General features: G+C 45.0%; 1 protein-coding gene across 7 annotated transcripts in view; it reads left to right on the forward strand.

Annotated features, from left to right (window-relative positions):
• Positions 1-15,034: 15,034 nt before the first annotated feature.
• Positions 15,035-26,320, forward strand: part of LOC140718277 (protein PRRC2A-like) — a 132,583-nt gene continuing 121,297 nt past the window's right edge. For all 7 annotated transcript variants that reach the window (XM_073031802.1, XM_073031829.1, XM_073031821.1 and 4 more), the window contains exon 1: positions 15,035-15,193. The gene's annotated coding sequence lies outside the window, so the exon portion shown is untranslated. The remainder of the gene's footprint in view (positions 15,194-26,320) is intronic.

The following is a 26,320-nucleotide window of genomic DNA, read 5'->3' on the forward strand; positions in this document are numbered from 1 at the left end:
AGCTTCTGCACTCCTTTCTGCTGCTGCGTAAAGGAGCCGCATTGGGTCTGGAAGGTTAAATCACTTTTTGAAGTACATTGTTTAATGCACCTTTTGCTTCAGCTAATACAACTCCCAGTCTATTATTACTGGATATTCTTGGAGAATCAATCTTCAGCCTCGACGTAGAGTCACAGAGTTATACAGCATATTAAGGGGCAAAAGTTTAGGGGTAACACGAGGGGGAAGTTCTTTACTCAGAGAGTGGTAGCTGTGTGGAAGGAGCTTCCAGTAGAAGTGGTAGAGGCAGGTTCGATTTTGTCATTTAAAGAAGAATTGGATAGGTATGCGAAAAAAAATTTTAGCCAGAGGGTGGTGAATCTATGGAATTTGTTGCCATGGGCGGCAATGGAGGCCAGGTCATTGGGTGTATTTAAGGCAGAGATTGATAGGTATCTGAGTAGTCAGGGCATCAAAGGTTGTGGTGAGAAGGCGGGGGAATGGGACTAAAGGGGAGATTGGATCAGCACATGACGAAATGGTGGAGCAGACTTGATGGGCCGAATGTCCAACTTCTGCTCCTTTGTCTTATGGTCTATGGTATATGGACAGGAAAGGAATGGAGGGTTATGGGCTGAGTGCAGGTAGAAGGGACTAGGTGAGAGTAAGCATTTGGCATGGACTAGAAGGGCTGAGATGGCCTGTTTCCGTGCTGTAATTGTTATATAAACAAGATCTTCAGCCCAGTATGGTAGCATACTGTTTAGCACAACGATTTACAACATGCTTGACCTGGGTTCAATTCCCACCGCTGCCTGTAAGACGTATGTACGTTCTCCCCGTGACTGCATGGGTTTCCGCTGGGTGCTCTGGTTCCTCCCACAGTCTCAGAAGCTGGAACAATAAGCAAATCGCTGGAGAAATCTGCAGGTGCTGGAATTCCGAGCAACACACACAAAATGCTGGAGGATCTCAGCAGGCCAGGCAGCATCAATGGAAAAAAGTACAGTCGACGATTCGGGCTGAAACCCCTCAGCAGGACTGGAGAAAAAAACCTGAGGAGCAGGTTTGAAAGGGGGGAGAGAAACACAAGGTGACAGGTGGAACTTGGAGGGGGAGGGATGAAGCGAAGAGCTAGGAAGTTGATTGGTGAAAGAGACAGAAGGACATGGAAGAAAGAAGAAATGGGGGTGGGGGAGGAGCAACAGAGGGAGGCGATGGGCAAGCAAGGAGATAACATGAGAGAGGGACAAGGGGATGTGAACTGGTGAAGGGGTATGGGGGGCGAGACATTACTGGAAGTTTGAGAAATCGATGTTCATGCCATCAAGTTGGAGGCTTCCCAAATGGAGTATCAGGCGTTGCCCAGCCTAAGCGTGGCCTTATCCTGACAGTGGAGGAGGCCATGGATAGACATATCAGAATGGGAATGGGAAGTGGAATTTAAATGGGTGGCCACTGGGAGATCCTGCTCCTTCTCATGGATGGATCGCAGGTGCTCAGCGAAGTGATCTCCCAATCTACGTTGGGTCACAAGAGGCCACACTGGGAGCACTGAATACAGTATATGACCACATCAGGTTCAGAGGTGAAGTGTCACCTTATCTGGAAGAACTGCTGGGGCCCTGAATGGTAGAGAGGGAGGGGGTGTACGGACAGGTGTATCACTTGTGTCACTTGCAGGGACAAGTGCCAGGAGGAAGATCGGTGGGGAGTCATGTAGGGAGCAATCCTTGTGGAAAGCAGAAAGTGGGGGGGGGAGAAGGGGAAAGATGTGTTTGGTGGTTGAAGGTGGTAGAAGCTTTGAACAATTATGTGCTGGATGGCAGAGGCTGGTGGGGTGGTAGGTAAAGACAGGAGGATTCTTATCCTTAGTAGCATGGTGGGAGGTTGGGGTAAGAGCAGACGTGCGTGAATTGGAAGAGATGCAATTGAGGGCAGCATTGATGGTGGAGGAAGGGAAGCCCCTTTCTTTGAAGAAGGAGGACATCTCCTTCGTTCTAGAATGACAACCCTCATCCTGAGAGCAGATGCGGCGGAGACGGAGGAATTGAGAGAAAGGGACGGCGTTTTTAACAAGTAGCAGGGTGGGACGAGGTATAGTCCAGGTAGCTGTGAGAGTCCGTTAGTTTATAACAGACATCAGTGGATATGCTGTCTCCAAAGACAGAGACAGTGAGATTGAGAAAGGAAAGGGAAGTGTCGGAAATGGACCAGATGAACTTGAGTGCAGGGTGGAAGTTGAAAGCAAAGTTGAAGAAGTCGATGAGTACCACATGGGTGCAGTAAGCATAACCAATGCAGTCATCGATGTAGCGCAGGAGATGTGTGGGATGGTCACTAGTGTAGGCTTGGAACATAGACTGTTCCATGTAGCCGACAGGCAGGCATAGCTGGGATCCATGTGAGTGCCCATGGCTACCACCTTTGTCTGAAGGAAGTGGGAGGACCCAAAGGAGAAATTATTTAGAGTGAGGACATGTTCTGCTAGGCAGAGGAGAGTGGTGGTGGAGGGGAAATGGTTGGGTCTTTTTCTCTCTGGTCCTGCCGAAGGGTTTCAGCCCGAAAGGTCAGCTGTCCCTCCAGTATTTTGTGTGTGTTGCTTGAGAAATCCAATGGACAAGCAGTATCTGTGGAGGGTCAGGAAGGGATGGTTGATGTTTTGGGTCTAATGCTTGCAAAACAGCATTCCTGATTTAGGGTTTCGACCTTTCTGTACACCTGGCCTTTATATCTCAGGGTGTTGAGGGCAGGAGTTGTGACATAACATTGAAGTTGTGTGAGATGCTGGCGAGGTTTTATTTGGAGTATTGTGTGGGTGTTGTGGTTAGTCTGGAGGGTTGTCAGAGGTTACAGTGTGACATCAATAGGATGCAGAACTGGCTGAGAAGTGGCGGATGGAGTTCAACGCAGATAAGTGTGAAGTAGTTCATCTTGGTGGGGCCAAGTTGAACATAGAATATAATATTAATGGTAATCCTCTTGGCAGTGTGGATCTTGGGGTCCGCGTCCACTGGACACTCAGTGCTGCGCAGGTTGACAGTGTTGTTAAGAAGGTGTATGGTATGTTGGCCTTCAACAACTGTGGGATAGATTTCAAGAGCTGTGAGGTAATGTTACAGCTATATAAGACCTTAGTTAGACCCCACTACTCTGTTCGGTTCTGGTCACCTCACTACAGGAAGGATGTGGATACCATAGAAAGGGTGCAGAGGAGATTTACAAGGATGTTGCCTGGATTGGAAAGCATATCTTATGAGAATAGGTTCAGGGTGAAACTGAAATATTTAAAGGGAACCTTTACAAAGGTGGTGGTGTGAGTGTGGAATGAATTGCCAATGGAAGTAGTGGATGTGGGTTCAGTTGTAATACTTACTGTAGAGGCCGAAGGCCCTATTTCTGTACTACAATGCTCTTATGACACTGACTCTAAGGGACACTGCTGTTTGTCCAGCAGATTGCTTGTTTCCCACCCTAAACCAGGGATTCCCAACCATGGGCCCCTATGGTTAACTGAGGTGCGGACCCCAGTTTGGGAACCCCTGTCCTAAACCTTTCCTATCCATGTATCTGGTGTGCAGGAGAATGAGGAGAAAATTAATAAAGACGTACAGGAAAGATACTAACGAGGATAGAAGGTTGGCTGCAGGCAAGAGGTAAAGAGTGGGAAGAAAGAGAGCCTTTTCTGATCGGCAGCGAGTGACTAGTGGTGCTCCACCGGGGCCAGTGTTGGGACTGATTCTTTTCACAATATCTGTCAATGATTTGGGTGATGGAATTCAGAGTCAGGCTTGATATCACTGGCATATGTCATGAGATTTGTTGTCTTCATGGAGAAGAAAATGTGAATTACAACAAGTATATAAAATACTTAAATTAAATAAGTAGTGCAAAAATAGAAATTAAAAAAGTAGTGAGGTAGTGTTGAGGGGTTCCAAGTCCATTCACAAATCGGATGGCAGAGGAGAAGATGTTCCTGAATCATTGACCGTGTGCCTTCAGGCTTCTGTACCTGCTTCCTGATGGTAAGTATGAGGAGAAGGCATGACCTCGTGATGGGGGCCCTTCATGATGGCTTAATTGATCGCTGTGTGGCCAAGTTTGTGGATGATATGATGGAAGGGTATTTGGTTGCCACCCACTTCAACTCTGCTTCACATTCCCATTCGGATATGTCCATACATGGCCTCCTCTACTGCCATGATGAGGCCAAACTCAGGTTGGAGGAGCAACACCTCATATACCGTCTGGGTAGTTTCCAGCCCTTTGGTATAAACATCGAGTTCTCCAACTTCTGGTAATTCCTTCCCTCTGCCTCCTCTTCTAGCTGCCTATCACCTCTCTCATAATTCTGCCTTCTTCTACTACCCATAGTGCTTTCCCCTTACATTCCTTCTTCACCTTCCCTGCCTCTCCCTCTCAGCTTCCCCTCCCCCACCCCTTGATCTTTCCTCTGATTGGTTTTTCACCTGGCAACTTCCACCCTCCCCATACCTTCTTTATAGAGCCACTGCCCCCTCCTTCTTCAGTCCTGACAAAGAGTCTCGGCCCAAAACATTGACTGCTCATTTCAACGGATGCTGCCCAACCTGCTGAGTTCATTCAGCTTGTTTGTACGTGTTGATTTGACCACAGCATCTGCAGTGTACCTTGTGTTTGCTTTGAGGAAGCAGGGAGTCTGCAGGACTTAGATTGGGTTAGTAGGCAAGGAAGTGGCAGATGGAATATAGTGCAGGGAAGTGTATGGTCATGCACTTTGGAAGAAGGAATAAGTGTAGACTATTTTCTAAACAAGGAGAAAATTCAAAAATCAGAGATGCAAAGGGACTTGGGATTCTCATGCAGAAATCCCGAAAGGTTATCTTGCAGGTTGAGTCAGTGGTATGGAAGGCAAATGCAATGTCAGCATTCATTTTGAGAGGACTAGAATGTAAGAGCAAGGATGTGAGGCTGATGCCTTATAAGGCTATGGTCAGACTACACTTTGGAGTACTGTATTGCGAGCAATGTTGGGCTCCTTATCTAAAAAAGGACATGATTTAATTGGAGAGGATTCAAAGGAGATTCATGTAAATGATTCTGGGAATGAAAGAGTTAATGTATGAGAAACGTTTGATGGTTCTGGGCCAGTACTAATTGGAGTTCAGAAGAAAGGGTGATCTCATTGAATGGTGAAAGGCCAAGATAGAGTGGATATGGAGAGAATGTTTCCTATAGTGGGGGAGTCTGGGGCCAGAGGGCACAGCCTCAGAACAGTGGGATTTCCATTTAGAACAGAGCTGAGAAGGAATTTCTTTAGCCAGAGGGTGGTGAATCTGTGGAATGCATTGCCACAGATGGCTGTAGAAGCCAAGTCATTGGGTATATTTCAGGCAGACGTCAATAGGTTCTTGATTAGTCGGGGTGTCAAAGGTTACAGGGAGAAGACAGGAGAATGGGGTTTAGAGGGATAATAAATCAGTCATGATGGAATGGTGGAGCAGACTTGATGGGCTGAATGGCCTAATTCTGCTTCAGTGGGAAGCAGAATTATATTGTCTTATATGTTATATTGTTACCCTATAAGCCAGCTGATCAGTTGTCAGGTTATAAATCACAGTCATACAGCACAAAAGAGGCCCTTCAGCCCGTCAAGTCTACACTGACCATCAATACCCACTATACTAAAGATGAGAGAGGACTGGAGGAGTTGGTCAGGGATCTGGGATCTTGGGATCATGGGTTCAAGACACAGCAATCCCATCCTGTGCAGGAACGATTACCTCTGTATTAGTTTCCTAGTCTCTCTCTCGCTCTCTCTCTCTCTCCCCCCCACCCTCTGTCACTCTCCATCTCCCCTCTGCCTCTCTCTCCCACTCACTCTCCAACCCTCTCTCTTCCTCTCCATCCCTCTCTCTTCCTGTCCCTTGCTCCCTCCTCCTCCCTGCCTCTCTTTTGCATTCTCTATCCCTCCATCTGTCTCCCTCTCCTTCTCTCTCCCGTTCCCTCTCCACTGCCTCGCTATCTCTCCCTCTCCCCCTCTCTCTCCCTAGCCCCATCTCGCTCTCCTTCTCCTTCTGGGGTCAGTTGTGCTGTGAGGATTACATTCCTTGACTTCTCTAGTGCCTTTAACACCATTCAGCCCAAGATCTTAAGGCACAAACTAACAGAGATGGGAGTAGACTCTCACATGGTGGATTGGATAGTGGACTACTTGACAGATAGACCTCAGTATGTGCGGTTGGGAGACTGTAGGTCTGACACGGTGGTCAGCAGCACAGGAGCGCCGCAGGGAACTGTACTCTCTCCGGTCCTGTTCACCCTGTACACATCAGACTTCCAATATAACTCGGAGTCCTGCCATGTGCAGAAGTTCGCTGATGACACGGCCATAGTGGGGTGTGTCAGGAATGGACAGGAGGAGGAGTATAGGAAACTGATACAGGACTTTGTGAAGCAGTTTCAGCGACAGGTTACTATCGATGCAATGCTCCTCAGACAGGATGAAGAGGTCAATACTCCCCAATGCCATTAGGCTTTACAATTCAACCGCCAGGACTTAAGAACCTTTTAAAAGCTATTATTAATGCTTTTTGAGATAGTGATTTAGATGCATATCATATTTTTTACTGAGTTAAGTATTGTATGTAATTAGTTTTGCTACAACAAGTGTATGGGACATTGGAAAAAAAAAGAGTTGAATTTCCCCATGGGGATGAATAAAGTATCTATCTATCTATCTATCTATCCTCCCTCTCCATCTCACACTCACTTTTTGTCCATTCCCTCTCCCACTGCCTCTCTCTCCCATTACCCCTCCCTCTGTCTCTCTCCCTCTCCCTCCCCTTCTCTCTCCCATTCCCACTCTCTCTCCCCCTCTTCCTCTCCCTCCTCCTTCCCCTCCATCTTCCTCTCACTCCTTCTCTTATTCACTCTCCTTCCACCCCTCTCTCCCTCCACCCCTTTCCCATTCTCTATCTCTCTCCTTTTCTCTCCCCACCTGTCCCACTACCCCTCCTCCTCCCCTTCTTCCCCTCTCTCTCCCACTCCCTCCCTCACCCTTTCTCTCTCTCATTCTCCCATTTCTTCGCCTTCTGTCGCACTCTCTCCATTCATCTGCCACTCTCTCTCACACTTCAGCTCTCCCTCCTTCTGCCTCGTTCTCCCGTTCTCCCTTTGCCCCTCCCCCCTCCTTCACCCTCCGCCACTCTCTCTGTCTCTCCCCCTACCTCTCCCTCTCTCACTCTGTTTCCCTCTCAATCCCTCTCCCTCTTTCTCTCTGTCCCCTTCACCCTGAACCACACTCTCTGTCCCCCTACCTCTCCCTCTCACTCCTCCCACTCTATTCTTCTCCCTCTTTCTTCCTCTCCCCTCCCTCCCATTCCCTCTCCCTCACTCTCTATCCATCTCCTTCCCTCTCTCCATCTTCACCTCCCTCTCTCCCCATTCCTTCTCACTCTCCCTCCCGCTCTCCCTCTCCATTTCTCTCCTCTCATTCTCTCTCCCTCTACCTCTCACTCTGCACCTCTCTCCCCTCTCTCCCTCTTCCATTCTCTCCCTTCCCTCTCTCTCCCAATCCCTCTCCCTCTCACTAGCTGTCCTTTCCATCTCCCACCCTCTACATCTCTCTCCCATTCTCCTCCCCCTCTCCCTTTCTCTCCCATTTCCCTCCCATCTCCCCTCTTGACCCAAGCCTTTTCCTCCCTTTCTCTTGCTTTCCTCTCCCTTCACCACTCTACTTTCCTCCTTATCTTTCCCCCCTTTCCTTTTCTCTCTCAGCCTCCTGCTCCCATCCCCATCTCTCTGTTTCCCTCTCTCCCATTCCCTCACCCTCTGCCTCTCTCTCCCTCTCTCACCTGCCCTCTCCCTCTCCTCCCCTCACAATTTCCCTTTCTCCCACTCCGTCTCTCCCACCCTCTCTCTCTTTCCCTCTCCTCCCTTTCTCTCGCTCTCCCTTTCCCTCTCCCTCTCTGTCACACTCACTCCCCCTTCCGTCCTCTGTTGTCTTCTATCTCCCTCTCTCTCTCTTCCTTTCTCTCTCCTTTTCTCTCTTCCTCCCTCTCCCTCCCTCTCCTTTTCTCTGTATCTGTGTCTCTTCTGCCCTCTCCCGCTCTCTGTCCCTTTCCCTCACCCCCTCTCCTTTACTCCCACTCTCTCTCCCTCACTCTCCCTTTCCCATCTGTCTCTCTCTCTCTCTCTCCCCCCCCCCCCCCACCCGTCCTCCCCTCTCCCTGGCTCTCCCTCCCACTCTCTTCATCTCACTTGCTCCCCCTCTCTCCCCCCTCGTTCACATTCACATTCAGATTTCCTCATTGTCTAGGGTGCAATTAAATTCCTTTTGCTCACGCGAATCTCAGAGAGTAAACAGTGCTCACGGTAGTAATAAATATAACAATAATCGTTGACGGCATCAGCGAACCTGCATTTCGAGGCCTGCACCGGACCCTCACCCAGGGTCCCCTGTCTTCATTATTGGCGTGACCTGCATTCTATCCCGAAGGTCAGTCAGAAGTCTGGAAGTCGAGGCCCGATGTCCAGAGCCCCAAGTCTCCAAATCTAAATTTACTGGAAGCTGGAAGATGGTTGGTCCTGGGGCTGAATAGATGGGAGAGAGAGCTGAAGATGGTTCGTCCTGGGGTTGGAGGATGGAGTATGCGCATATACAGGTGGGTGTGAGAGCTGAAGATGGTCCACCCTGGGACTGGAGGATAATGTTCATGCATGTATCGGTGGGTGGGAGAGCTGAATGTAGTCTGTCCTGTGGTTGGAAGACAGTTTAGCTGGGTGTGAGAGCTGAAGATGTCCATTCTGGGATTGGAGGATTGAGTATGTGAGTGTATAGATGGGTGGGAGGGACGACCTGGACTAGTTTTGCTTGTGTTGTTTCCTCGCTTGTGTTCTGTGTTGTTCTGCCTGGCACTGGAATGTGTGGGCTGCCCCCAACCCATCCCTGGGTATGTTGGTTAACACAAACGGCACATTTCACTGTACGCTTTCGATGTCATCATCATTGTTATGTGCCATATCATTTGATGTGGGCGATCATGATCTTTGACCATGATTGTTCTTGACAAATCTTCCTACAGGAATGGTTTGCCAATGCCTTCTACTGGCCAAGACGGGTGATACCAGCTATTATCAATACTCTTCAGAGACTGTCTGCCTGGCATCAGTGGTCGCGTAACCAGGACTTGTGACGTGCACCGGCTGCTCATACGACCGTCCACCACTTGCTCCCATGGCCTCAGGTGACCCTGATCATGGGAGGGGGAGACGGGAGCTAAGCAGGTGATAGACTCTGTCCAAGAGTGACCTGTAGGCTAGCGGAGCAAGGGAGCACCTTGCACCTCCTTTGGTCGAAAGTTTCGGTGTACATGTGATAAACGAGTCTAAATCTGAATGTGAATAGATACAAAGCAGTGGAATGGTTGTAGTCCAGAGCGGAATGCTAAAGTGACAATAACAGTTTAGTTACCACACCGGGTGGTGTATAGATATCCAGCCAGCAGCACACACCATCGCAGCAGCCTGTCTGGGTCCAAACAAAGTGTAATTGTTCATACTGGAAGACACTGCTGGATATGAAGAACGTCAAGTACTGTGGGTCTGCCCCATCTGCGAGTTACTCGATAGCGATGGAACTGGACTGGATGCGTACAGTGTTGTCACCCAAACCTGCTGCGTTCCGTTGTTGTGCAGCAGCAGTGTGCAGTCCGAAAAAGTGGTGCAAATGTTTGTCTTATACGATTTTTTGTGTGATCACAAAACTCTTTTGGGCATTGGCAATGTGGAGTTCTGTAAGTCAGGTTCACTGGCTCATTGGTGCGACTGGCGGTGGGGTAGCTGCGTTACCTGGATTGTTGTGTGGATCAGGCCCTCGTGCCGCGGTGTCATCTGTTACAGTAACTGTCGTTGTCATCAGAGGAGAGGCCAAGGCAGTGTGGGAAAGAGCAGAGGCCTCTGGGCATGCTGGGATCCTCACAGAGTTGAGGGGCTGGTCCCTCCTGTGGGTGCTGTTCTTCAGTATTCGCTCAGTGGAAGACAACCTAGACCAGGATAACATCCCATGCACCACCAATCTATAGGCCATTCCACTCAGAGACATGGTGATGCACCATCAAAAACTCTCGGAGACGGGAGGCGAACGATAGGCTTTTATTAGCAGGAGAAGTGACCACAACCTCTTGGAGACTGAGGGAGGAGCAGTGCCTCCAATCGTCTTTATACAGGGGTCTGTGGGAGGAGCCACAAGAGCAGTCAGCGGAGGGGCGTGTCCAGACAGGTATACACATCGTTTACCACACATAGACTATATAATTTTTTTGTGATTATATGTATTTTTGCTATCATAAGTCTATGTACTACATGCTGTGGGCTACTGGTACTGTGTTTTGCACCTTGGCCTCCAAGGTACGCTGTTTAGTTTGGCTATATTGATGTATGGTTGAATGACAATTAAACTTGAACTTGCGAGGAGGCATGACACACAGTGGACCAGAAGCAAGAAAAATACCCAGAGGTACAGGTAGCTAGCTTAGAGTGTTACTTGGTGAGGTGACGCCTGGCCCACATTGCTCACCGGAGAGAGTCATAGTTACTCCAACTAGTGATAGCTACTCCCACCAGTCAAAGTTACTCCTGACAATCATAGTTCCTGCCACTCATGGTAACTCCTGCCAGTCATCGTGACACTAATAGTTCCCGTCCTTCATAGTTACTCCTGCTGCCAGAATTGAGGGTTTGAGAATGCGGCAGCACCATTGGGAAGGGGATGTGAAGGAGATGGTCGATTCAGAAGTCTGACAGCAGTGGGGAAGAAGCTGTTCTTGAGTCAGGATGTCTGGGCTTTCAAGCTCCTGTATCTTCTCCCAGTCCGAGGGAAGCCATGCCCACTCCAGAGGTCAGGATCACTGGAGCTGTGGGGCAACAGCTCTACCGGCTTCCTACCCCCTTTGCCGCCCAACCGCTTCTCAGTTTGCCACACCCTCTTCCCTCTCCCTGCTCGCTTTCCAGCGCTAAATTAAAACAGAGGAAATGGGAACATCTCTGCCATTGAATGAGATCATGGTTTACTTCATCTGAGCCTCAGCTACCTTGTACCTCTCTCTCTCACACACACACACACACACACACACACACACACACACACACACACACACACACACACACACACACACACACACACACACACACACACACACACACACACACACAAAGATTGTCGATCTTTGCCATTTCATTTCATCACTCAGCCTATGCCTCACTGTGGGAGGTCCAAGAACTCCAGAGATTCGCCACTCTCTGGGAACAGAAATTCCTCCTCAGATGCACCTTGAGTTGACCACAGAATAATCAGTAAGCATTTAAGTTTGTAGTAAGATTTATAGTTTTCTGTGGTTGCGCCAGGCAATGCATCAGCAATAAATTACTTCTGAAGTGGTTCATAATACAAATCTTGTTTCCTTTTTAAATAAAAGAAAAATGAGGGGTGTGGAGAATGCTTTAGAAATAGATTCCTACTGGTCTTTGAAGCAGACATCCAATGCTCCAATGCTGATTTCACACTCAGGGTTACTTGAACTTGTCCCTCCAGGTTTAACACACTTTCTGCGGTTAGTAGAAGAAATAAATGGGTGTTTTTTAAGGTATGCTAACAGCACACACTATTTTCTCTCTTTAATCATGCCAAAGCTCTCTATAGAAAGTAAAGTCATAGTGTCGCAGAAACAGCCCCTTTGGCCCATTGCTTTTATGCTGTCCATCATGCCGTTCTATACTAACTGTACTTTCTGCATTAAATGCACATTCCATGTTCATTCAAGTCCCTGTCCCCGCTTCCTCTTAAACATTCTTACTGTTCCTGCCTCCACCATCTCCTTGGGCAGCTCGTTCCAGACACCGACTACCCCATGAGTCAAATTTACCCCTCTAATCTCATTTCTGATCTCCAGTTGTTATCCTCCAACCATCAGGCTCCTGAAACAGTGTAGGTAACTTCACTGACCTCAACTCTGAACTGATTCCACAACCCATGGGCTCACTTTCAGTGACCCTACAAGTCATGTCCTCAGTTTATCATTACTTGTTTGTTTGCTTGTTGTATTCGCACAGATTGTCTTCTTTTGCACATCAGCTGTTGTCATGTTTGTGTGAAGATTTTGATCGACTCTATAGTATTTCTTTGTTCTATTGTGAATGCCTGCAAGAAAATAAATCATAGTTGTATATGGTTACATATAGATATTTTGATAATTGACTTTGAACTTTAACCCTCTTCCCTCTCACCTAAATCTCATGCCCTGTAGTTTTAGACAATATTATCGTATGATACTTGCTATCTACTCTCTGACTTTCATAACTTTATATACTTCTATCATTTCACCTCTCAGCCTCCTTTGCTCTGGGGAAAAAAGTCCCAGGCTAACCAATCTCCCCTTAAAACCAATTCCTCCAATCCAGGCAACTGCGTCTCTCTGTCTTAATCCCATCTGTCCTGCAACGAGGCGACCAAAACTACACTCACACTTTCAAGTGCATCCTGACACCTCGGTGCCTCGGCCAATGAGGGCAAGAATGTCAGGGCCATCTTCACCACACTGTCTATCTGAGCCGCCTCTTTCAGGAAACCTGACACTCCATCAGACCGTAAAGCATAGCAGCCGAATTAGCCTATTCCATCATGGCTGATTTAATTTTCCTCAACCCCATTCTCTTGCCTTCTCCCCATAACCTTTGACCCTTACAAATTAAGAACCTATCAATCTCCACTTTAAGCACACCTAATGACATGGCCTCCTCTTTCATCACACAACTTCATATGTCTTCTTGGCAAAGATCCTTCCAGGAATGAGGTCTTTGGAGCTTTTGTTGGTATTTCTGTAGTTCTGTTTTTTTATGGGATGGGGTTGCTTGCACCATGCCCCGCCATCTTCCTAGCTGGCTTGAGACCATCCTTGGTGCTGTTAAATGGAGGGAAGTTGTAACCAGAATTTAGAGAATCTGGTGTTCATAAGGACAGGTTGGAGATTTGGATAATGAGGTGCTGTTTCTCTAATCTGGGTCTAGCCTCTACTTAGCAGTAAAGGACTCCATGGACCGGAATGTCCGTGTGAGAATAGGAAGAGGAGTTAAAAAGGCTGGCCCTGGCGGATCCTGCAGAAGTGTTATTGTGTCAGGCTTCAGAGTTCATGATGACTCAGGATGTTCTTCCTACCTGCTTAATCTTACCGTCATCTGTTGCCATAATTTTAACTAATGAAAGAGATGATTGTGGACTTCACATTTTAACTAATGAAAGAGATGATTGTGGACTTCACAAGGACACAGATTGATCACTCTCCATTGCTTATCAATGTCTCTGCTTATCAAGGTTCCTTGGTGTGCACATAACAGATGATCTAACCCGGACCCACAGCACTTCCTCACCAGGCAGGAAGACACAGCAGCATCTACACTTTCTGAGGAGTTTGAAGCTTCCACAGCTCCCCAATTTAACAACTTTCTTCAGTAGTATCATCGAGAATGTCCTGTCTGGCTGAATCATTGTGTGGAATGGAAGCTGTAAGGGATTGGACTGCAAAACCCTGCAGAGGATAGTAAAAACTGAGAGGATTATCAGGGTCTCCCTCCCTCTATTTGTGATATTTACTGGGAGTGTTGCAGACAAAGGGCCCAAAGCATTGGAGAGGACACCTCCCACCCATCGCACAGAGTCTTTGATTCACTACTGGAAGGAGGCACAGAAGCATCAGGACTAGACTGCCAGACTGGGTAACAGCTTCTTCCCTCAGGCTGTGACTAATGAGTACCTGCCACTATCAAGGTTTCATCATTAGAATAGCGAGCTACTCACTGTTTACCTGTGATGCTCTTTAACACATGTGTTTTGAATAATAATTTACTAACTTATTTATAGTGTATATTATTTTCTTTTATGTGCTGTGTGTGATATATGTTGAGTGCATGCACTGAGGTCCAGAGGAATGTTGTTTTGTTTGGATATATATATATACACACACAGTCAGATGACAATAAACTTGAAATTGAACTTATCCATCCATTCAATTGAAAAAAAATCTCTCTACCCACCAAATGATGAGGAAGTATCAAGTGTGTGGGCTACTTTTAACATTAAGCTGTTGGTATAATCAAGGACCCCACGCACTCAAGACATTGAGTCCTGACAAAGGGTCTCGGCCCGAAACATCGACAGGGCTTCTCCCTATAGATGCTGCCTGGCCTGCTGCGTTCCAGCAGCATTTTGTGTGTGTCACCCAAGACATTCTCTCATTTCCCCTCTTCCATCAGACAGAAGATACAAAATAGCCTGGAAAGCATATACCAGCTGGCTCAAAGAAAACTTCTACCATGCTAAATGGTCTCCTGGTATGAGAAATTTGTCTCCTGACCACGTGTTATAAACTTGCACCTTATTTTTTATCTGTGTTGCACTTTTTCTGTACTGTATTGTTTTACCTTGTTCTCCCTCGATGCACTGTTTAATGATCTGATTTGCATGCATCTCAGCTTTTCTAGCTGTTTCTCAGTGCAGTGACAATGATAAATCAATAAATTTTAAATCCTGATGAAGGGTCTCAGCCCAGAATGTCGATTGTTTATTTCTCTCCATTGATACTGCCTGGCCTGCTGAGTTCCTACAGCATCCTGTATGCGTTGAACTGAACTTTACGGACTGTCTGCAGTGTTTGTATTCTCCTGAATTGGGAACATGATTGACCTGGCCGATTTGCACTCCTAACCTCCCAGCAATAGGGGGCGAGGCCGAGGCTGACCGTCACCTAACCAAGGCTCTCACACAGCGGGATCATCTCGCTTACATCCGCGAATCATTGGCGTTCATTCTCCCCGCCCACTCTCACCATCTCCTCCTCCTCCCAACCAGCCTTAATTTATGATAAAAGTATGCCGACGTCGTTCGCATATATAATACACGCCGACGGCATTCAAGTGAGCGGGTTCTGTAAACGTAGGGTAGCAGGTTGCGCCGGATTGGCCAAGCGGCTGAATAATTTATGCTAACGAGCCGGGAGGAGAGCGGCGGCCGTTAGTGAGCAGGGTTTTTTTATATTTAGTGGGGGGAGGGGGGAAGTGAGAGGAGCGCAAAAAAAGGGAAGGCCGGAGAGCCAGGATCCGTCTCCATCCGGACTCCTGCGTCGCGTTATTTATTATCTGGTATCGGTATACACACAGCGACGGCCCGATAGAACGAGCCCGGGTGAGTTTATTTCTATTTGGCGAGTTTTGTTCTAGTTTCTTTCTCAATGTCGGAAGCGGTGCCGGGGTTGCGGGCCCCGGCGGCGGGCGCCATTTTGTCACAAGATGGCTGTTCCTTCCCTCCTCCCTCCCTCCCTCCACCTCCACTATCTCCAGCCGGGGCACAAGTGCAGCCCGGGGACGCTGGCTCACCTGGGCAACGGGGTGGGAGAAGCCTGAGAGCCTTGAGGTCATCGGACCCCTTACCTTCTTCAGCACCCTCCCCACCATCCTTCCAAAAATCATCCTATTTCAACTTAAACGTTAAGTTTCTCTGCCGATTTAAATCCACCTAAGGCCTGTCTGTTGATTCAAGTATAAGCTACCCTGCTCATTATTATCTCTCAGTACCTTTTCCAGTGAATCCCTCTTCACCACTAATTTGTACTCTTCCAGTAAGATGATTTGGAACTGAAAGGAGGCTTCCCTCCTTTTTTTGGGAGGCGTATTATTTAAAATAAAGACCGGTCGGGCCGAAATATCCTGAGCCTGCCTCCATTTTCCTTATTTAGTTACTTTTTATAATGGATGGACTAATAAGAAATGTCCGGATTTAACACAAGAGATCCTTTAGATGTTGGAAATCTTGAGCAAAGTGCTGGAGGAGCCTAGAGGGTCAAGTAGCATCTATGGAGGGGAATGAACAATCGACGTTTCGGGCCGAGATTTTATTGAGACCTGATGGAGGGTCTCGGCCTGAAACGTCGACTGTTTATTCTCCTACGTGTGTGCTCTAGCTGCTGAGTTCCTCTAATGTTTGGGGTGTGTGTGTGTGTGTATATATATATATATATATAGATTTTTCTTTTTAACTGGATAATATTTCACCTTATCAAGACAAGTTTGCCGTTTTAGATAGAGGCATTGCTTCTGTTATTTACTAGTCTGTGTTTCCTTTAAGATTCGATTAAACCTAAATATTCTGATGTTTGTTTTTTTACTTTAAAAATATTTGTTGTAGGAATATTTGACTCTTTAAAATCAGAAATAGCTTGTTCTGCCAAATTTTGTTCTCCCCCTCCTCCTCCCCCCCCCCCCCCCCCCACACGTTGGTGTACTGTTTGAGTCTCTGCAGGCACTTAACTCTTGAAATATCCTGTTATTTATCCCTACTAGGACATTTTTTAATGTGGCATTTAAATATAGGGACTCCAGTGTTTTATTTTGATGATGAGATTTTTGCTTTTTCATGTAGAGAGCTGTTTTGCTCCATTTTGAACGAGATTCTTCTGTGCATAGATATCCCAAAAACTTCTTTCAGACCATCCCTCTACCCCTGTTTTGAATGCACTATTCACAAAGGAGCTGTGTATGTTACCATTGCACCTGCCCCTTCCTTATGTGAAGTTCCAACAACCACAATAACCAGTTGTATTGAGAGTTTTTTTTTATGATGAAGTTTTGGTACGATATTATTCAGATTTTAAAAAGTCATTATTTCTGCACAACCCTCCTCGTACCCCACTCCAGTCACCCTAGTGTTTATAATTGACTGCTTTTTTCCAATAAGACCTTACTCTGGCAATTCTCCCAGAAAATTCCCATGCCTCAATACTGTCTCCCTGTGGTTTGAATGCCATGCCTCAGTATTTTTCTTTCCCCTTGCCACAACTCAGCTCCCACATTTTCTAGAAGCGTGCTCGCAAATCTTTGACGTGACTATTGAAGTACATGTTGTGTAATCAGTAATGGGCAGACTGTGCATTTCCAAAATATCGTTTATAACTGTTAATACAAGATCTGTAAACATATCTTAAAAAGGTGCAGCTAGTGTTTGCATCTTGATGCCTGAAAGTGCTTTGCATCCAAATGCTTTTGAAGTGCTGTCAGGCAGTATTTTGTAGGAAATACAATGAGCAGTTGACAAAGTTATCAAAGTACATGTGTGTCACCATATACAAGCAGTGTGATCTCATAAGTGATAGAGATAAAGGGCAAAATAATCTTGTGAAAAGTGATTGTGGAGGATAAATGTGCACGAGCATAACATGAGATTTGTTCGGCTTTTTGCAGACAAAAAAAATCCTCTGCACCATGCGTGCACAGGGATTTGGTTTTAACAATTCACCTGGCTCAACCTAGATTTTTGTGGTTGTACCTTGGGCTATCACCTGGGTTATGTGCTCAAGTTCTGAAACTTAAACATGAGCTTCTGGCCCAGCAGAGATACTTCGTCTCTACTGAGGCTAGAATTTTGATATTCCATTGAGAATTTTCATAGTATCTTAAAACACCTTTACTTGTGCAAAATGGCACGAATAGCTGCCTAACTGGTCCAGTGACTCGGGTTCAATCTTGACTTGTGCCATCTGTGTGAAGTTTGCCTGCTCTCTCTGACTGCACGAGTTTCTTCCTGCACCCCAAAGTTGGTAGGTTAATTATCTGTTGAGTAAATTGGCAGTAGAAGTCATGGGAATGTGGAAAGTACGTGTTACAGGCATCATGGGAAAATGGGATTGTTCTGGGAGCAGGTGTTGCTTGCTGCTCCGTTATGAATAGGAACACAGTGGTTGAAATTCACCTAATTGTTAAGCTATGAACATGTTTTACTATTGCTCTGACATCTATCCACAATTGTAATTGCTTTTCTCCCTTTTTTCTCCTTTCCCCCACCTGTAGTAATCATGCTGAACTTTAAAGGACTCTACCTCATTGCAAAGTAGCAGTTAGCATAACAGCATCAACGGCTTGGGTTCAGTTCCACTGCTGTTTGTATGTTCTCCCTGTTACCATGTGGGTTTCCAGTTTCCTCCCACATTGTAAGGATGTATGAGTCAGTTTGTTAGTTGGTCATATGGGTGTAATTAGGCAGTGTTGACTGGAAAGGCCTGTTATCATGCTATTTCTCTAAATAATAAAAAGCTACATATATAATCCAAGCTTGGTGGCACAACAGTAACGTAATGGTTAGCGCAACACTTAGCGCTTGGGGAGTCATGTGTTCTGTTCTGACACCATGTGTAAGGAGTTTATACATTGCACCCCATAAACTTGTGGTTTTCTGGTTTCCTCCCACAGTCCAAAGACCTATCAGATGGTAGCTTAATTGGTCACTATAAAATTGTCCTGTGATTAGGCTAAGGTAAGTTGGGCATCTGGCTCTGAGCTGAATCTTATAATAAATGTTATTTGCTTTCCAGCTGAATTTAGGACTAAGTGTGAGATATTGCCACTCAACTTGTCCCGCGGGCCTTTCTTATGGGCTCTAAGTTGTGAGCTGACTGTTGTGCCAGGATTTCACAAGATGTTTGCAATCATTAGCTTACAATTACTACATCTGTCAAGTTGAGTTAGGGCAATGAATTTGAAGATCTTGCTTTGCAATTCAGTTTGAATTTTCCATAATAGCACAATGGACTTGATCGTCTGCACAAAATTTTGATCCCTTATAACCAAGGCCGAAATGATACAATGTCACATTTTGTGATCTTTGTGGGAGACTCCCATTCTTTTCACGAGATGAATATTGCTATTGACTTTATTAATGTTCTGAAGTCTTTTCTAACCATGATTGTAGTGAGTGAATGGAAAATGGACAGCCAGTGGGACTGATCTAATGGGATCTTGCCTAAGGTGTTTGTTGTGAAAATGGAAAACTTGACTTTTTTTTGTTTTGATTTTTGAGATCAAGCTCTGTTTTATTTTCTCTTTGGGATTGATTGTGGTTTTTCTTTGAATTTTTGGGTTATCTGACTCATCTTGGGTTGTTCAAGACTGCAATAGGTATTGTGATGTCACTATGCAAGGTCTTTTGTTAGTAGTGTTGACTTGAGACAGAAGCTCCACAAAAACTATCTGGATTGCTTCTACCTGAAGTAAGCAAAGCCAGAGTTTATCTGTGTAAGTTGTGTTTGGATCTCCAGGCTGTTGCTAACCATTGTAGGTAGAAAATGTTGAAGGATTTTTTTAGTTGTGAGGTCACCATTTACTGTGGTCTTTTCAACATTTGTCTTTAAGATATAAGATAGGGTTTATTCAGCTCATTGTGACATAATCTCATTATAAATGGGATATCATATTTATACTGAGTTAAGTATTGTATGTAATTAGTTTTGCTACAATAAGTGTATGGGACATTGGAAAAAATGTTGAATTTCCCCATGGGGATGAATAAAGTATCTATCTATCTATCTATCTATTTGAAATTGTCTGAAATGAGAAATTTTGAATGTGCCTGACTTTAGAATTTCTGCCTAGATATCTCAAGGCATTTTATCTATTTAAATGATAACTTCATAAGTAACTTGGTTTCATTGGCCATGGAGTCACTTTCTATAGCATGAATGGCAATCCTGGTGTGGGGTTTGGTGATGTCCTTTTCTGCCTTCTCATTGTTTGGGAGAATTCCACAATACTTGCATTTACCGGGAGAGTTAAGGACATACTTATTTGATCTTGCTACTGGCATTTAAAAACGGGTGCATAGTCGTGGGTAAATTGGAAATCAAGTAATGGTCTATATTTTACTGTAATGAACAATGTATTCAGATCAAGACTCATCTTGCTCACCTAAGGGAAACTTGAATTATTTAACAGGTTCATTGGAATTTTCTGAAAGGATTCCAGGTTGCTAATTTCCTTTTCCCCATAATAGACAATAGGTGCAGAAGTAGACCATTCGGCCCTTCGAGCATGCACCGCCATTTTGAGATCATGGCTGATCAATTACTATCAATACCCAGTTCCTGCCTTGTCCCCATATCCCTTGATTCCCCTATCCATAAGATACCTATCTAGCTCCTTCTTGAAAGCATCCAGAGAATTGGCCTCCACTACCTTCCGAGGCAGTGCATTCCAGAGCCCCACAACTCTCTGGGAGAAGAAGTTTTTCCTTAACTCTGTCCTAAATGACCTACCCCTTATTCTCAAACCATGCCCTCTGGTACTGGACTCTCCCGCATCTGGAACATATTTCCTGCCTCTATCTTGTCCAATCCCTTAATAATCTTATATGTTTCAATCAGATCCCCCCTCAATCTCCTTAATTCTAGCGTGTACAAGCCCAGTCTCTCTAACCTCTCTGCGTAAGACAGTCCAGACATCCCAGGAATTAACCTCGTGAGTCTACGCTGCACTTCCTCTACAGCCAGGATGTCCTTCCTTAACCCTGGAGACCAAAACTGTACACAATACTCCAGATGTGGTCTCACCACGGCTCTGTACAAATGCAAGAGGATTTCCTTGCTCTTGTACTCAATTCCCTTTGTAATAAAGGCCAACATTCCATTAGCCTTCTTCACTGCCTGCTGCACTTGCTCATTTACCTTCAGTGACTGATGAACAAGGACTCCGAGATCTCTTTGTATTTCTCCCTTACCCAACTCTACACCGTTCAGATAATAATCTGCCTTCCTGTTCTTACTCCAAAAGTGGATAACCTCACACTTTTTCACATTAAACGCCATCTGCCAAGTATCTGCCCACTCACCCAGCCTATCCAAGTCACCCTGAATTCTCCTAACATCCTCATCACATGTCACACTGCCACCCAGCTTAGTATCATCAGCAAATTTGGCAAAACTTCCAACAATTTTGGGCCTTTCAGTAAGCCCCAAACTGCATTATAGCTTTTAAAGCGTTGTCATTCCTACAATATGAAGGAGCAGTGGAGTTTCATTACACACAGTGTTGAAGACTGAGGGATGAATTGTATTAAATTATGAGGGGCCTAGATATGGTAGGTAGCCAGAATTTTTTTTCCTCAGGGTGGAAATGTCAAATACTAGAGGGCATAGTTTTAAGATGGGGGGGGGGTTAAATGGGAGTAATGAGGCAAGTTTTCCCCCCAACATAATCGTGAGTGATGCATTGCTGAGGAAATGGTGGAAGAGGATTTTTGCAATGTTTTAGAGGCTTTTAGACAGATACCTGAATAGGAATGGAATGGAGGATGTGCAGGCAGATGAGTAGTTTAAATAAACACTGTGGTTGGCACAAACAAATGTTGTCACAAACAAATGTTGTCACATGCCGGTGACAGTAAACCTGATTCTGAACATCGTGGGCCAAAGAACCTGTGTCCATGCTTACTGCTTTATACAGTTGGCACTCCTTATCCGCAGATTCCGCATGCGCAAATTCAGCTAACTGCGAATTGTGAAAACCCGGAAGTGCTGTTCCAGCACTTGTTCGAGCATGTACAGACTTTTTTTTTCTTGTCGTTATTCCCCAAACAATGCAGTATAACAACCATTTTACATAGCATTTACATTGTATTAGGTATTATAAGTAATCTAGAGATGATTTAAAGTGTACAGGAGGATGTGCATCAGTTATCGTGCATCGGGATCGAAAAAAATCGGAAGTTCTCTTACTAAGTAAGTCGGGACAGGTACATCCAGTATTATTTAGTGTCAGTTAGTCAAATGTTTGTCTTAGTATATAGTATATATTTTTATCTTTCTATGCATATAAAACACTTAGAACGTATGTTTCAGCGGCGGGCTCGGGAACAGAAGTTCTCGGGACAGATTGCTCAAAAACCCAAAACCCAATAAAAATAATTGCAGCTTTCATCGGGGCAGAGCCTTTCTCACTTTAACCTTTAAAATTGTTCCAGTCGTTGACCAACATAGCCTAATGCTTTTCCAATAGCCGATGGCATTTCACCTCTGTCCAATCACTTTATTATTTCCACTTTATTTTCAATTGTGATTGTGATTATTTTCATGAACAGAAACACTGCGCATTCAGAGCTCTGGCGCTGGGTCCTAATGTCGATCATACTGAGACCGGTTAAATAAGGTCTGGGGTTCAGCTGGGTCCTAAGGTCCACTAGATTGAGATAGGTTGAATAAGGGACTTGAGCATCCACAAATTTTGGTATCCCCGAGGGGTCCCGGAACCAATCCCCTGCGGTTAAGGAGGGCCGACTGTATACTCAACAAGTCAGGCTAAGTTCCTGGGAAGAGAAGCATGCTGTACATTTTGGGACAGAGACCCTTCATGAGAAACAGATTAGGAGGATCCCTGGCTGAAATTGACCCAGGGTCTTCTGAAGTTGATTTCTTTATTATAAACTGCACCTGAAGAAAAGAATCTTTGTCTTTCAGAGGATAACAAACTAGCAAATGTATTTCACTTGTACAATTCACAAACAAAAACAATTTAGAAATCTAATACTGGATACTCCTCTTTCAGATGCAGGCTTTTATCCGAGTTCTTGGTAAATTTGGCTTTCCCAGGTGTTGGAACAGTGGGGGGTGGTTTTATTTTGGCACCATCCTTGTAAAGTAATTTTCATAATCAGCTTGCAAAAAAAAGTGAGGGTATCTAGTTGCATCCATTGTAGAAACTGATATTTAAGAGTGGCTCCTTTTATTGATCACAAACAAGAGAAAGTTCTCCAGATGCTGGAAATCCAAGCAACACAAAATGCTAGAGGAACTCAGCAGACTATTTTTGCTTCAATGGAAAAAAGTGTGGTCAACATTTCAGACCAAGACCCTTCATCAGAACTGGGCTGATGCTGTCCGGGTCCACAACCTTGCCTGGTGAAGTCTGCTGACCTCTCTTCTGCTCAGCAGTGGCAGTTCATGTGTCTGTGGTTGTTGGCTCTCTGGTGTCCTTGGAGAGGGACTGAGGGAGAGGGGAGGAACTGGGGGGGGGGGGTGGATGGGTTGTAGAGTGGTAAACAGAAGCCTCATCAAACTGTTGGAAAAACCCATTTAACTCGTTGGCCCTGTCCCAGTCCCCTTCAATCACCTGGTCTTTCTGAGCCCTGTGATTGCAAACCACTGCACACATCCTTTGTGTTGTTCTACTGTAATTTCCTCTCCATCTTCCTTCTGTCCTTGCCTTGGGCAATCTTCTCCTTCAGTTCCCTCCAAAACAGCCTTGTCTCCTCCCTATCTCCATCTGAATGCTGTCTCCCTGTTCAGTATGGCTTTGATGTAATGCAGTTTGTCAGTTCATCACTGTTCTCTCCATATGGATTACAGAGCACATCCCAGATGAGGAAAGCTGCTTCTGAGACCTATCTAAGTAAGAATTATTTGACCTTCTAGGAGGAATTCTACTCAGCTATGGTGTGTTGGCAGCAGAAAGGTCTAGGAGCAGCTGAGTTCCTGAGTTTCATGGAAGAGATGTGGGGAAATTGGATCAAAGTAGGGTAACTATAGTTGGAGACATGAAGACAGATTGAAAGATGTTGCTGCACTGTTGGATTAGCTATAATTTTATTGAATGCCGGCAGCTTATTTGTGTTGTGATTATTACATTGGAAGCTAGTATATATCTTTGATTCTAGCTTTAATGTTTTAGCAATTCCTGTATTTGCTGGAGCCATCTGTTTGTATTTCATGTTTTTGTTTGTAATGAAGGTTTGAGGAATTTGGTATGTTAGAAGATGGTGTTCAAGTATACTATGGGTTACTTGGTTAAATTTTGTTTGAAGTAAATGCACTATAGTGTTCGTGTTATTTCCTAATTGTACATAATTTGCAATTAAATCATAAACCTTGCCAGATGTCTGTGAAAGTCATTGCAGGTCAGTACCATAAGTGGCAGTAACCCTCTGTCTCAACTGAATCTTTGCTTCAACTAATAGATTAAGGGATCTGTTGAACAGTTTGCGTTAAGAAATCGGTGCCTGGGTTTCGCTTCCATACTTGAGACCATAAGATATAAGAGCAGAAGTGGGCCATTTGGCCCTTCGAGTCTGCTGCACCATTCAGTGATGGGCTGATCAAATTCTTCCAGTCATCTCCACTCCCCTGCCTCATACCCTTTGATGCCTTGGCTCACCAAGAACCTATCTATCTCTGCCTTAAGTGCACCCAATGGCTTGGCCTCAACAGCTCAAATTCCACAGATTTACCACCCTCTGACTAAAGTAGTTTCTCAGCATCTCTGTCCTAAGTGGACATCCTTCAATCCTGAAGTTGTGCCCTCATGTCCTAGACTCCCCTACCATGGGAAATAACATTGCCATATCTAATCTGTTCAGGCCTTTTAACGTTTGGAATGTTTCTGCGATCTCTTCTTCCCCCCCCCCCCCCCCCCCCCTCCTGAACTCCAGGGAATACAGCCCAAAAGCTGCCAGACGTTCCTCATATGGTAACACTTTCCTTGCCTCTCTGTGTGAGATTAATTATTATTGTGTTTTCTAACTGAAATGCGCTAGCTGTGTGGATTTGGAGATTGTAATCCAAAATACTCCCCCTGCCCTGAACGTATTGTGACTCAGCATGCATAGCTCTGTAGCTCACTTCTTGTCTCAATCTTAAATGGGTGACAGTGCTGCCTCGTATTCGATTCCTCCATTGGGCAATAGCATCTTAGTGTATTGTCATTCTTCAGAGTCTATTTTCATGAAATTACTTCTCATTCTTTTTGGTGCTAATGAGTTTAAGTAAGCCTATTCTGCTGAGCCCTCCTATTATGAGAAGGCTGTGTCAGGGTAAATGGTCAGAATTGGGCTAAGTAAGCCATGCAGTTTTCAAAGGTAGAAAAAAATCCTCAAAACTGTTGCAAAAAAAATGTCAAGACAGACAAGGTAGTGTTGTCCCTCATGACTTGTCCCTTGTGTACAAGATGATTTGAGGCATTGATCATGTGGATAGTCAGAGGCTTTTTCCCAGGGCTGAAATGGTTGCCACAAGAGGACGTAGGTTTAAGGTGCTGGGGAGCAGGTACAGAGGAGATGTCAGGAGTAAGTTTTTTTTTACTCAGAGTGGTGAGTGTGTGGAATGGGCTGCTGGCAACGGTGGTGGAGATGGATACAATAGAATCTTTTAGAGGCTTTTAGATAGGTATGTGGAGCTTAGTAAAATAGAGGGCTATAGGTAAGCCTAGTAATTTCTAAGGTAGGAATGTGTTCGGCACAACTTTGTGGGCTGAAGGGCCTGTATTGTGCTGTAGGATTTCTATGTTTCTACGACTGCCTTTCACTTAAGAGTCAATATTGTGAATCATCTCTCCATTAGCGAGTCTTTTAATGACAAAACTGGACTACAATTAAAAGAACATCTCCGTACCTGTTGACTCCATTGTTCTTGCAGTGAAGGCCAATATCCTATTTACTTTCCTAATTGCTTGTGCACCTGGTTTGCTAACATAGTGAACATGTGTTGAGCTTAATTTACTTTCATAGTCGAGTTGTTTATTAAATTGGCTGTAATCACATGGTGTGTTTATCTCGCAATGGACAAAATTCAGCTGCACTTATAGAAACATGCAGTGAAATGCACCGTTAGCGTTAACAACGAACACATCTAAGGACACAGCCAACACATCTAACACAACTAACTAGAACAACATGCAACAAATTAACAGCTTAACAAAAGCCCTCTGGTCCTGATGAAGGGTTCAGCCAAAATGTCAACTCTATTCCTTTGTATAGATGCTGAGTTCCTCCATTTTGTATGTTACACTGGATTTCCAGTATTTTGCAAATCTCTTGTGTTTGACTCAGCAGGAAGTTGTCTGGATTGGCAGAGATAAGGTAGATTGATATGTCAGCTTGGAGAAGGATTCAAAAACAGGAATATGTTATAAAAGCACAAGGATGCAGGTTTAAAGGAAATTTGAACACAAGTACACTGCAGATGCTGTGGTCAAAGCAATACGTACAAACAAGCTGGAGGAACTCAGCAGGTCAGGCAGCATCCGTGGAAACCAACGTTTCGGGCAGAGACCTTTCATCAGGAATTTGAGATGTATGCTGCGCCACCTTCTCTGGGAATGATATTTTGAACTCATTGCCAGAAAAGCATGATGGAATTAGATACATAGCTGTGTTTAAGCTAGCCATAGAGTAATTCAGCATAGAAATGCTAATTGCTCAACTGGTTCATGGCAACTGCAGCATTCTCCCTGCTAAAGAGAGGAACCTAAGGTGAAAACTCCTCTCTGTGTGCAGCTCCAATGAGAATCATCAAATATTTCTGTTTAGGACCATTATAGCTGAAATCCACAGTCACAGCCATGGGTACTTCGGTAAGCTGCATTGTTTTAAGTTGTCTAAAATATCGATACTCAATGGTGATAAGCTTCTGATGCAGACTTGGGTTGCAAATACATTTCCCCTCTAAGAAAGAGAAAGTGATTACCCTGTGGTAGAATACATATTTGTTTGAGAAGCAGAGGC

This window comes from Hemitrygon akajei, chromosome 2 (genome assembly GCF_048418815.1).
Source record: "Hemitrygon akajei chromosome 2, sHemAka1.3, whole genome shotgun sequence".
NCBI lineage: Eukaryota > Metazoa > Chordata > Chondrichthyes > Myliobatiformes > Dasyatidae > Hemitrygon > Hemitrygon akajei.